A 12,711-nucleotide genomic window follows, 5' to 3' on the forward strand; every position below is an offset into this window, starting at 1 on the left:
TTTTCCTGCACTTCTGCAGGGCCTGGCCCTGGCCCTGGAGCCCTAGGTCAGGAATTCCCATGGTTTCTTCATCTATGGGATCCGGACACTAATCAGTGCCCTACCTTCTTCAGATGCTATCTTGGGCTTGCTGTACTTGGGTTAGTTCCTCCCTTGCGGTAGCCTCAGTCTATGTTCAGAGCAGGACCTGAACGGCCCTGTTCCGGCCCATGGTAGTTAATACCCTAGTTTAGAAAAGCCCTTTACTTTGGGCGTACCTTGGCCTGTGGAGGGTGGGCATCAGGGTAGGAGGTCCAAAGGCACAGCCTCTGGCAAGACCCCAGAGTCCAGAGGTGCTGCCACCTGAGGCGGGCTGAAGTGCGCGGCGAGTTCCTTCGCAAGCTCTGGCCGCGGGAACAATAGGTGGGCGGCGTGGAGGCGGGTGGGCGTCGGCCAGGTCCCCGCTGGAGGTAGACAAGGCCGGCGAGCTGGGCGCCAAGCCGCGGGGTTAGCCCGGGGCACCGCGCCTAGCTCTAGTGTCTAAGCCAGGGAAAACCGAGGTCCGCGCTGGCAGTGGACCTGAGAGGAGGTGGGGGCTGGGACTGCGAGGGCTAGGAGGCCCCGGGTGGGGTCTTGTTCAGTTCTTCTCCTGGCTGCCAGTCCCCAGCCTCTGAGGTCCGCGGCGGCTCAGGTAAGAGCCTGGCCCACGTGGGGAAGCAGGCGGCGAACCTCTGCTCCAGGCCGGCTCAAGGGGCTCAGCCCCCTCCTCTGCTCCCCTCCCCCGGGGCCGGCGCGACTCCCCCCGACGCGCGGCTCCAGCCCCAGCTCCGGCGATCTGGCGGCTCCAGCGACTCCGGCGGCTGCGAGCTTCCCGGGCTTGTGGCGGTCACCGTTGCTGCTGGCCCACTCGTCTGCCCGCCGCTGCCTGGGCGGCCGGGATCGCGGCCGCCTCCTCCGGGGGAGCGGGCCGGGGCGGGGCGGAGGGGGAAGAGGGGTGTGGGGGGTGGCGGGGAGGGGGCTGAGCGCCGTGGGAGGGAGCGAAGGAGCGAGAGAGCGAGCGGGGCATTTCTGCGCAGCTCGAGTGCGCCTCGGAGCCCGCCTGGGCGGCCGCCGGACGCAAGAACCGAGGGACACACAGCGCCCGGAAGCAGCGCCGCTGCCGCTGCCAGGTTAGCCTCCCTCCTGCCGGCCCCGGGGAGCCCACTGCGCCCGAGCTCGAGAGCGCGGGCAGGGCGATGGCCGAGGGCAGCGGGCTCTGGCCCGGACCCTAGAGCGCTGACAGGCGGGCGACGGGCTCGGGGGCGAGCGCCGGTGCTGGGAGCTCGGGGCTTCGATTTCTGCCTTTCGATACTGGCGCGTGTACGCGTGTCGGAGTCCAAGTCTCTGGGTGTGTGTAGGGTGTGAGCGCGCGTGAGCACGAGGGTCTGTGCAAGTGGATATTGGTGTGCGCGCGTGCGTATGTGCGCTGTGTGTGCATCAGTGAGGGTGTGTGCCCAGCATGTCTCCGCGCGTTGGGGCTGGGTGGTGTGTGCATATCTAGGTGAGGGTGTGTGTGTTTGCGCGTGCCTATCTGTGAATGTGCCTGCGAGAGGGTGTGTCCGAATGTGTAGCAGTGTGTGTACATCTGGATGAGGGTGTGTGCCAGTGGCTTCACTTAGGGCTGGAGCCTGTGGCGGGGTGTGTGTGTGTGTGGGGGGGGGTTTGTGTGTGTGTGCGTGTCGCTGTGTGCACGCCAGTGTGACTTCCCGTGTGTGAGCGTGTGAGGGCGGGTGTGTACCCGCGTAGCCCCCGAGTGCGTGTGCGCGGCTTTGTCTCCGCACTGCCGGGAGGAAGGGGTGGGAGCGGCGGCCGAGGCTCTGTCGTGGCCCAGAGCTGGACACCTGGCCCGGGCTGTGGGTGGCTGCGGTGGCAGGGGCGTCCCAGCCGGGCGGAGACTCCCTGCTGGCAGGTGGGCAGCCACACCCTAGGGGCCCGAGGAAGCTGGGCTGGCTGACAGTGGAGCCCGCGTTCTGTGCTGAGCTGGAGCGGAGGGCGTGTCCTGCTTGAATCATGGGTGTGTGTGTGCTGAGAGGGTGGGTGGATAGGTATGGAAGGGTGGGTGTGTGGAGGCGTGGGTGTTGGGTGGTGGTAGTAGCGACAGCGGTCTTCAGGCTGGTAACCCAGCCAGTTCAGAGATCAATTTCCTTGTCGTGGCAAAAAGACTGTCACCCAGGGCCAGACCCAGTCTGGCCAGGTCAGCAGCTCTTCCACCCTCACCCATGCCACCGTTGGGCAGAGCAGCAGCTCAGGTGCCCTAAAAGGACTAAGAGGGAGAACCACTCTCTTAAAGGGCCCGCTCCTCCACTCCATGGAATCCCATCTCCGGAGACTTCTCTAATTTAAGAGACATGTCTCTGGGCGTGTCTACACCTTTCCCTATGTATTGGGGCATGCATGCATTTCAAGATCTGTATTCTGTGTGCATGTTGTGTTCCCCCTGTGTGTTTGTTGTGCATTTTGAGTGCATATGTATCTTTTATCAATTAACAGTGAATAAGACATCTTTGATGTATATTTATCTGTTTTCATATTTGTTTTTATGTATGTATAGCTGTTTGTATATTATCGAGTGAGTCTGTGTGTGGGGGTTTGCAAGGAAAGTGCCATTTTACTGCCAACTGGAATAGAACAGAAAAATTCTGCCCAAGGCCACTCTATTTTAGAAAAACTGGGTGAAAAGGAAGTTTGGGAATTTAGTCCCTGGCTTTGTGGGTTTTAGATACTGGTGCTGAAATGTAGATAGATTGGGGTTTGACAAGGATACAAGGATGGAGAGAAACAGAGGGTCTTATAGAAGGAATTGTTCTGGGAGAAGGCTGTACAAGTGCAAGAATTCTTCCTTCACTTCCACTTCTTCCTCCTAACTTCACCTCCCCCTTTGCTGCTTGGTTTGCCAGGATAAGTGCACAAGATTTGAAATGTAAAGGGAAGGAGCTGCTAGTGTAAAAGGAAAGAAGGTGGATGGGTGATAGATTTGGGGGCCAACAGCAGATTTCTGCAATTCTTAAAATGTATCCCTGCCAAAGACAGCAGAGGCTGTGGAAAGCTGAGCTTCTGTTTCCTTCCCTGAATCCTAGGACATGGGAAAGGCTCTGTCCTGCAGCTCAGGAGCCCTGCATTCTGGTCTAGGGATCTCCTTTTGACTTTGATTCAACCCTTTATGGATTTATCTGCTCAACCAGTACATTTTATTAAGCATCTCTTATGTTAAAGATTCTAAACTCCCCAATCCTTAGTTTCTCTGGCTGGGCAGCTAGGGGGCTGGATTTAGGATCTTTGAGGCCCCTTCCCTTACTTGGACTATTAGTTTGGTTGTTATACAGATCTAGGAAATCACCCTTTTAGTCTCCAAGGTCCCCACTTGTCTTCTGCAATTCCTTTTACTCTAGCCTAGAGCAATGGTTCTCAAAGTGTGGTCCGCAAGGTCACCCAGGAGTTTATTAGAAATGCAAATTTTAAGGACCTGTGCCAGACCTACAGAATAAAAAATTCTGTGAGCGGAGCCCAGCAATCTGCGTTTTGACAAAAGTAGGTGGTTCTAACATAACTCTAGAGCAGTGCAGGTAGGGAGCCAGGACCCTCCTCTAGGATGAAACACCTGGAAAGCTCCACCTCCACCTGTCCTCTGCCACAGGTACCTGAAGTAGAGTCAAAGTCCTGCCTGGTAGGTAGGGGTTCTGGTTTCAAGTCCCACATCTTCCTTTTGATCTTGAACAAGTCACTACTTTACTAACTAATGCAGTGACTCGACAGTGTCTGCTCTTGGCCAGGTTTCTCAGCATGGGATTTCCTGCTCTGCCCAGTGTCTCCAACCCTTACCTTGACCTACAAAGCCTTGTAAGATCCAGTCCCTGCCCACCTCCCTGAAATCAGACACTCTGGCCTTTTAGTTCACCCAGGCACCAAGAACTTTTGCGTTCGGGATTTTTGCACATGGTTCTTTCTACCTAGCACACTCTTCCTCTGCTGCTTATCTTGGCAGACTCCCCTGCTCAGATTTCAGCCCTCTGGTCATTCTCTGGAGTGGGTGGTATTTGCCAGCTCCCTAGGCTTTCAGTTTCTCCTGTTATATAGTCTTTGAGCTTTCTATCTTATGGGGCTTATGAGAGTTTGTTATACAGGAACTTGTTAGTTGTCTGTCTTTCCTAAGTAGACTGAAAATGCCATCTGGACAGGAACTTGCTTATTAATCTTCCTAGTGTCCCCCACAGTGATAGCTTATGATTTCTGTTCAATAAGTTTGTCCAGTGAATTGATTTATAAAATGGGAAATGTATAAAATGACACCCAAAGTTTCCCCTCAATCCTTGACAATATACTATTTAAGTAGGGTGTAGACTTTTCTTTTTTTAAAAACACTCACGTTCTATATTTTATTTTAATATTTATTTTTTTAGTTGTAGTTGGATGCAATACCTCTATTTTTTTAATTTTTATGTGGTGCTGAGGATTGAACCCAGGGCCTCGCACATGCTAGGCAAGTGTTCTACTGCTGAGCCACAATCCCAGCCCCATGGGTGCAGACTTTTCTTAACCACATTTATCTTTTTTTTTTTTTTTAAACTGCTCTATCTCCTGGCTATAGATCTGAGCCTCCCACCCTGACCAGTGTTCTCCAGGCTATAGTGAAAGCAGTAGAAAGCTCTTTGGGAGACACAGCTTAGCTTATGTTCTATATCTTCCTGGATTAGGAATCTGGAGGAATGAGAAGAGGAAGAGCATTGAATGAGGAATCTAAAGATCTGAGTCCATGCCTTGTTTTTTTTTTTTTTTAAGAGAGAGAGAGAGAGAAATTTTAATATTTATTTTTCAGTTTTTGGCGGACACAACATCTTTGTTGGTATGTGGTGCTGAGGATCCAACCCAGGCCACACACATGCCAGGAGAGCGCACTACCGCTTGAGCCACATCCCCAGCCCTTATGCCTTGTTATGTGACAAATCACACCCCCCCTTTTTTTTTTTTGCATGTCTCCTCTTTTGTCAAAAGAAGGTATTGGGATGGATGTTGTTCTTAGTACAGTAATTACCCTCTCCCCTCGCCTTTTTTTGGTACTAGGGATTAAACACAGGGGCCCTTAACCACTGAGCCACATCCCCAGCCTTTTATTATTATTATTGTTTATTTTTTAATATTTATTTTTTTGGTGTAGATGGACACAACACAATGCCTTTATTTTTATGTGGTGCTGAGGATTGAACCTGGGTCCCTCCCGTGCTAGGCGAGCGCTCTACCGCTGAGCCACAATCCCAGCCCTTATTTTATTTTTTAAACAATATTTTTTTAGGGGCTAGAGTTGTAGCTCAGTGGTGGAGCACTTGCCTAGCATGTGTGAGGCACTGGGTTCGATCCTCAGCACCACATAAAAGAAAATAAATAAAATAAAGCATTCTGATCATCTACAGATTTTTACTACAAAAAAATTTTTAAAATATTTTTTAATTGTAGACGAACATCATACCTTTATTTTATGTATTTATTTTTGTGTGATGCTGAGGATTGAACCCAATGCTTCATAGGTGCTAAGCAACTGCTCTACTGCTGAGCCCCAGCCCTAGTCCTCCAGCCCTTTTTAATAGTCTACTTAGAGACAGGGTCTCACTGAGTTGCTTAGGACCTCAGTAAGTTGTTGAGGTTGGCTTTGAACTCATGATCCTCTTACCTCAGTCTCCCAAGAAGCTGGGATTACAGGCATGTACCACTATGTCCAGCTCAGGAATTCCCTCTTATCTACCAGAGTTATATACCAAGATCCTCAATGGGTTCCTGAAAGCAGGGATAGTACCAAATTCTGTGTGTGTGTGTGTGTGTACACACATATATGTATGTGTATATACGCAGATATGTACGTGTGTATATGTATAAAACACTATGGGTTTTTTTCCTATTAAGTCTAGGGCTTTCACCTTTTCACTAAAAGGAAACATTTCCTGGTTTTTCTTTGGCATATATAAATTGCCAACATCACTATTGTGCTTTGGGCCATTATTATGTAAAATAAGGATTGAATACAATTATTGGGATACCAGTACAACAGTTGATCTGATATTAGATGGCTGCTAAGTGACTAAAGGACAGGTAGCATATATAGAGTGGATACACGGGACAAAGAGATGATTCACATTCTAGTCAGGACAGAGCCAGGATGGTGTGAGATTTCATTACACTACTCAGAATGGCCTCCAACTTAAAATTTATGAATTGTTTATTTCTGGACTTTTTAATTTAGTATTTTCAGACCGTGGTTGATAAAGGTAACTGAAACTGTGGAAAGGAAGGGATACTATCTTGATTACCAGCATTGGCTCTGGATTCATTTAGTCTTTGCCATGTACTAGTTGGGTGGACTTTAGCAAGTGATTGCATCTCTTCATTTTCCCACCTGTAAAGCAGAACCAATAATAGTCTCTGTTTCAGAGCACTGTTCTGAGAATTAAATGAGACAACACATATGGAATGCTTAGCACAGTGTGGGCACATAGTAAACATTTGGTAAATGTTAGCTGTTATTATTATTATGGTTGCTCCACAATCTAGTTCAACATTCTGGAATGCCTTTGTACTGGGCCTTAGACCTATGGAAAGAGATATCCATAAGGTATATCTTATTATATACCTTATATACCCTATAACAATAAGATATACATAAGGTATATCTTATTGTTATAGGGTGGGGACAGACATGCAAAGATGCAGTACCACAAGGACAATGTACAAGGTGCCAGGGTGTGGCTACTATGAGGAAAATTCTTTATGGAAGAGAAAGAGAGATGGTGTTTGAATTTAATTTGGTTTTAAGGTGGTTGCAACAGCATATGCTAAGGTTCCATGTCTTTGGAGCGGAAGGTGGCTAGAGGTGGGGACAGGTGGGTTGAGTAGCTGGAGATAAGGCTGAGAGGAAGGTTGGGGCCAGATTTGTCACAGGCTGAAGAGCTTGACCAAGTTCAGCAGGTGGTGGGGAACTAGGAAGAGAATTAAGCCAACCCGGAAGGATCAGATTTGCATTTCAAAAACATCTCTCCAGGTGGTGGTAGAGAATGATTTAGGATAGAAGGAGAGGATTGTTGACTGGGACAGAGGCTGCTAAACAAATTCAAAGGGAGGCCCCAGCAGGGTAGATAGGGGCCTAGAACATCAAGAAGCCTGGATGAGGGACTTTTCACGAGTCCCCCCTTAAATCTCCACAGCTGCCTAATAAATGGAAATCTGAAAACCAGAGTTTGAGAGCCCCAGGTCTACTACTCAAAGGACACATGGTGTGTTAATTTCCTAGGGCTGCTATATGGGAGTATCACAAACCCGGGAATTTGGAGCCACAGAAATTTATTCTCACAGTTCTGGAAGCTGGAAGTCTGAAATCAAGTGTCAGCAAGGTTGGTTCTTTCTGGAGGCTCCCAGCGGGCAAGTCTTTTCCATGCCTCTTACCTAGCTCCTGCTGGTTGCCTGCAATGGTGATCCTTCACTTGCAAAAACTGCATCTCTTGTCACATGGCTTTGTCCCTGTGACTCTGTGTCATATTATAAGGACACCACTCATATTAAGTTCAGGGCCTACCCTTACCCTAATCCTGATCCAGTATGGCCTCATTTTAACTTAACTAATCACACTTGCAAAGACCCTATTTCCAAATGAGTTCATATTTTGAGCTTCTATATAGACATGATTGGTGTGTGTGGGGGGGTTACTATTCAACCCAATATAGATAGGAAGAAAAAGAGCATAGGCCTTGGAGTCTCACAAACCCTGGCCCAAATTCAGGCTTCGAACAGAACAGTCATGAGCTTTAGGGTAGATCAGTTACTTTTTTTCAGTCTCTGTTCTCTCTTCAATGAAACAGGGACAGTAGTACTTACACTAGTATTATAGTGGTAAGATCTGATCAAGATAAGTTGTGAGCAATCTTAGTGAGGTGGTACACAGTAAGCACTCAATACTTACTACTTTCTCTTCAGCTCCTCCTTCTCTGTCCTTAGCAGTTTCAACAAGTTACTTAATCATCGGGCTTCACTTTCCTTACCTGCCAAATGTGCATAAACATCATCCAGCCCTACCTACCTCCCCAGATTGCAAATCTCAGGAGATAATGAGAAAGCTCTTTGTAAATTGCTTAAGGATTTGTTGCTTTGATTTTTTTTTTTAAGAGTGAGAGAGAGGGAGAGAGTGGGAGAGAGAGAGAGAGAATTTTTAATATTTATTTTTTAGTTCTCGGCGGACACAACATCTTTGTTGGTATGTGGTGCTGAGGATCGAACCCGGGCCGCACGCATGCCAGGCGAGCGCGCTACCGCTTGAGCCACATCCCCAGCCCCTGTTGCTTTGATTTTTAATTATAATCGTCATCATCATAATAACCCTTGGCCTTTGCTACATCCATTCTCTTCACTCAGCAGAGCCCAGCGCAGCCCACTCCTCTCCAAGGCAGGTCCTCTTTCCACTTTGGGACTGGATGCATCCATCACATGAGGTGTAGCTGCTGTTAGAGCTGGGAGGATCTTGGAGATGGTCAATGTCATTGCCCTCATTAGCCTGGGGAGGGACAGTGATACCTGGAAAGAAGTGACACCAAAGGTTAGGGGGCTTTGGAATACCTTGTTCATAGCTCCAGTGTATGCTCCCAGTAATGCTTTACCTTAGTTGCAGATTTAGTCTCTGAAGCAGGAGCTTGGGGCTCGTAGAAGCCTAGAGGGCTCTGTATAGGTCCCAAAGGTGGGGATCCAGCAGAGAAGAGTTCTGCTGAGTCTGGATCAGAATTGCAAAATAGGCAGTGCCTTTGTGGGTTGAACGGTAGGTTGTTTTGTTGTCAGCCTGACCGTGGCCATCTCTGTCAGTTCCAGTTGGAGGGCAGGAGGCCACTATGTACGGGGCAGCAGCTTGCAGAGCCAGAGCCTGGAGGTAACCCAAAGCTTCAATACCCTATTGATAGCCAGGGCAGTGCTTCTCAGCAGGCTATTCCTAGGCCTTGTGCTGCAAAGGATCTGGAAAGGAGAGAGGGCTTATCCTGTTCTGGCAGTTTCCATCAAATCCTCTTCCTTTCCCTCAAGTTGGGGAGTCAGGCCCTTTCTGGGCCCCTGTATTCTTCCACTTTCCTTTTCTCTCTCTTCCTCTTGGTTTTCTCTCCCCCTTCTCTCTGCTGATCCCTTCTCCTCCCCTACCTTCTCTCCAGATTAGAAGTCTACAGCTAAAATTTCCAGACCTACTTCAGGTGGCTGGTTTTGAGGCCTTTAAAGAATTAGATCCTCACAAGAGGCTCAGTCTAGTGACTGAGAAACCGCTGCTTGCACTTACTGGCTTCCTCTAGCCAGGACCTATGCTAAGTGCTACACGTATCTTATGTTATTTAATTCCTGCAACTGCCTAGCAAGGCAGCGGTTATGGTGCACAGTTCATCAAAGTAAGTAAAATGAGTTCCTCAAGGCCTGCCCAATCCTCAGCCCTCGGGAGGCACAGCTGGAATCTAAACCTCTCTTTGCCCAAAGCCCATGGATTCTTCTGGGCTTTTAAGAACAAAGGGATGTGCATTTGCTCAGGTTCTGAGGACAAATGCTTACCTCTGAGAGCAGGGTCTCCAATCCAGGGATCCAGCACTCTGCCACCACTTCAGGAACTGGCCTTCTCATGGCACCAGCCCTGGAGCTGGCCAGGGCTCTGGCTTCATTTGGTACTAGGCAGCTAGCTGTCCACCTTTGGGAGACACCTGGCATCAGGAAGAGTTGACAGGTTAGGTCTGAAGGTCCTTTCCTGTTTTCCTGTTGACCAACTTAGTTTTTCATGGATGATTTTGAGTCTTTCAGTTAAGGAAGCTTATGATTTGCAAAGAGCACTAGTGTTCTGTTTTGTTTTTATTGGCTTATATAAACCATACAGAATGTTGGGCTTTATTGTGGCATATTCATACATACATATAACACAGTTTGATCAAATTCATTCCTTATTACCTTCCCTTGACTCCCACTCCCCTTCTTCTTCATTGATAGTCCCCTTTTACATTCATGATGTCCTCCACTTTTTTTTTCTTTCTCTAGCTTTCATATGAGAGGAAACATGTGATATTTATCTTTCTGAGTCCGGCTTATAACATAATGCAAAAAGCATCAGTTTTGCCCGCTTAGAAGGTGCTTGGGAGCTTGGGAATCCTCCCTCAGGGTTAGTGATGGCCGGAACTCTGGAGGAAATGGGCAGGGAGGCAAAGGCTGGAGCCTGGAGAGACAGCTTCTGTTAGAAAGGGGAAAATAGGAAATAGGAATGGCCCAAGGTCCAGTGAGGCAGCCTGGGCCTCCTCACACCCCAACTTCAGCCCAGGAGTCCAGACTTCCTCCCATTCAGGCCCTCTAACCTCAGAGTGTCACTCCAGAGTTGGGGCAGCTGCCGTCATGTGCTGAGTCCCCACCTACCCCACCAGCCTAGACAGCTGCTCACCTGAGTAGAAGGGACCTTGATGAAGGAGCAGCGGCTTTAAAACTCTTAGCCACAGAACCCACTCTTCATAGGCAAGAGAGGAGAAAATCAATATGTGAAATGGCTCAAGGGGAAACAGCCGGGCATCCCATCCCATCCCCCTAACTCCTAGGGTTCCTGAGGCCAGGTTTGTGGAACTTTGTTCCTGCTAAGAGCAGCAAAGGGGACCCGGCTAAAACACTCTGTTTCAGAACCCACCACAGAGGTTCAGACTCAGCTGTTTCATGGGGCTGGTTATTAGCCTACAGATTCCCTCTCACAGTGATCGGGATGCAGATGATTCTCACATTGCCCTTGAAGGACACTGGTCTCAGATATGTGTGAACTTCTGAATTGGCATGCACAATTTTGAGATTGTCCATTGTCCCCAGGGGAGGATCCTTTGGCTTCATCCAAGTTTTTGAATCATGACCCATAAAAGTTTAAAACCACTGTCTGCAGGGTTGTTTTATGGAGTTGAAGGTAAGGCCTGGAGAAGGGTCACCAGGGAGCTAATGACAGAGCCAGGTGGAGAAGGCTGGTTTCCCAAATCTCCATGTTCATTGCTGGCTCTGCTGTGAAGTGCTGAGGGCCTAGTTTTTCAACCTGTAAAATGGGAGTTGAGCAGGCTAATACTAAGATCTTGCATAGCTTTGATCTTGGGTTCTGGAAACTGGTCTTTGATTGCCCAGTCATGTTCTTTGCTCTTCTCCTGGCTATCTCCCCACAATCACCCACCTCTGGTGGGGCCACCCTCTTTAGCATCTTTATTCTCTGCGTTTCTGGGCAGAGCCTGGATTCTGGCTCTTCTTTGTCTCTTTCCTCTTGTTAAACCATATGTCCAGATGCTCAGGCCTTCTCACCCTTTCCCTGACCACTCACCATATATGCACCAGATGCCTGTGAGTCTGGGGAAGCTCAAGGTGGCCTTTCTGCAGGGCTGGATGCTCAGACTGATGCGAAGGGAGGGGCTAGGACAACGCCCTGCCAGAGGCTCCTGGGACACGCCCATCGCTCACCTGTGTCTTTGCCCTTGCTCCCTCTGTTCCTCCCAGCCAGGAATGCCACCCCCACCCTTCCCCAATCCCTGTCAAAAGCCTGTCTGCCTTTTTAAGGCTGAACTCAGATGCCAGCCTGGTGAGCCCTCCCCCAACCTGCACAATGAGGTTCACTTTACCTCCTCTGCATTCCCTTCGCACCTTATCTGCTCCCCTCTGGGGACAAGCTCTGCTTATTTTGGCTTTGTCTGGGGAGAGGGCTGGTCTCTCACTAGGACATGATCCCTCTAAGCACTGGAATGTCTCATGTCTCATTCCTTCTCCCCAGCCCCTAGCGCAGGGCTGTGCACAGAGCAGATGCTTAATCCAGGCTTATGAAGTTTTATTAGCAGAATCTGCCTCCAGCCTTGGGCTGGGCTGGTTTCTTTGGAGCCCCTGTGGCCCATGTCACTAACAGGCTGCAACTTCTCACATATCCTCTCCTTCATTTTTGGGTTGGAGAAAGGCCAAGGAGGGTAGAGGCTAAGAACTTAAATTCCAGTCTTGATGCAGCTGTTTCCTGACTATGTGACCTTGGAGAAGTCACTTTCTCTTTCTTAGTCTCTATTTTCTCAACTTTAAAACAAAGGGCTAGGGATGGCAAGTTTTTTTTTGGGGGGGGGGCTATAAAAATTAACTTAAATGCTATGTGTAAAATGTTGATATAGCATTATAAAGAATAAATGGACAATAAATTATAACTCATGATTTTTTAGTTAATGGCTACCTGTTGTTTAGCAAATACCTGTTGTTTTAGTAAATACCCTTGTTCAGAGTCATCCTCTGAACAAGGGGTACTACCTACGGTATTCTGAGCATTGCACCGTGGGGGCCAGGGTGAGAGAGAAGAAAAATCATAATAGGAGTTCTGAGGTCTTAAGGTCAAGTTTGGGCATCAAGACCCTAGCTCAGGAATCAGGGGCTGGCAAACACATGGCTGAATGAGTTGAGAAATGAACGATTTTGTCGATTCCATGCCAGAGGTGACATTGAGCTAAAGGACATGAAGAGGCTGGGAGGGGACAATGGGAGGCATGTATGTAGAGGTTACAGGATGGAAGAAAGAGCAGGATGGACGGATCTGCACACAGAAGGGACTTGGGGTCTGCATCTCAGGTGGAGAGGGAGCATCAAGCTTTGTTTTGCCAAGAAAAATTTGGGGGACTGATGGCTCACAAGGGCACCCCTGAGAGCAAGAGAGAGAAGCCTGGGATGTGAGGC

At 48.8% G+C, this 12,711-nt stretch overlaps 1 protein-coding gene and 1 long non-coding RNA gene across 5 annotated transcripts in view; one reads left to right on the top strand and one right to left on the bottom strand.

Moving 5' to 3' along the window:
• Positions 1-522: 522 nt before the first annotated feature.
• Positions 523-12,711, top strand: part of Epb41l1 (erythrocyte membrane protein band 4.1 like 1) — a 122,008-nt gene continuing 109,819 nt past the window's right edge. The window contains exon 1 of one of the 4 annotated variants that reach the window (XM_021729536.3): positions 523-670. The gene's annotated coding sequence lies outside the window, so the exon portion shown is untranslated. Of the gene's footprint in view, positions 671-989; positions 1,149-12,711 lie in introns of those variants that run through there. The other 3 variants (XM_078051721.1, XM_078051718.1, XM_078051719.1) reach the window with 3 other exon arrangements.
• On the bottom strand, positions 8,176-9,138 carry LOC144378121 (uncharacterized). The gene is made up of 2 exons (XR_013439665.1): positions 8,649-9,138; positions 8,176-8,565 (listed from the first exon to the last, which is right to left on the bottom strand). It is a non-coding gene; the product is annotated as an uncharacterized LOC144378121 (long non-coding RNA).

This window comes from Ictidomys tridecemlineatus, chromosome 5 (genome assembly GCF_052094955.1).
Source record: "Ictidomys tridecemlineatus isolate mIctTri1 chromosome 5, mIctTri1.hap1, whole genome shotgun sequence".
Taxonomy (NCBI): Eukaryota; Metazoa; Chordata; class Mammalia; order Rodentia; family Sciuridae; genus Ictidomys; species Ictidomys tridecemlineatus.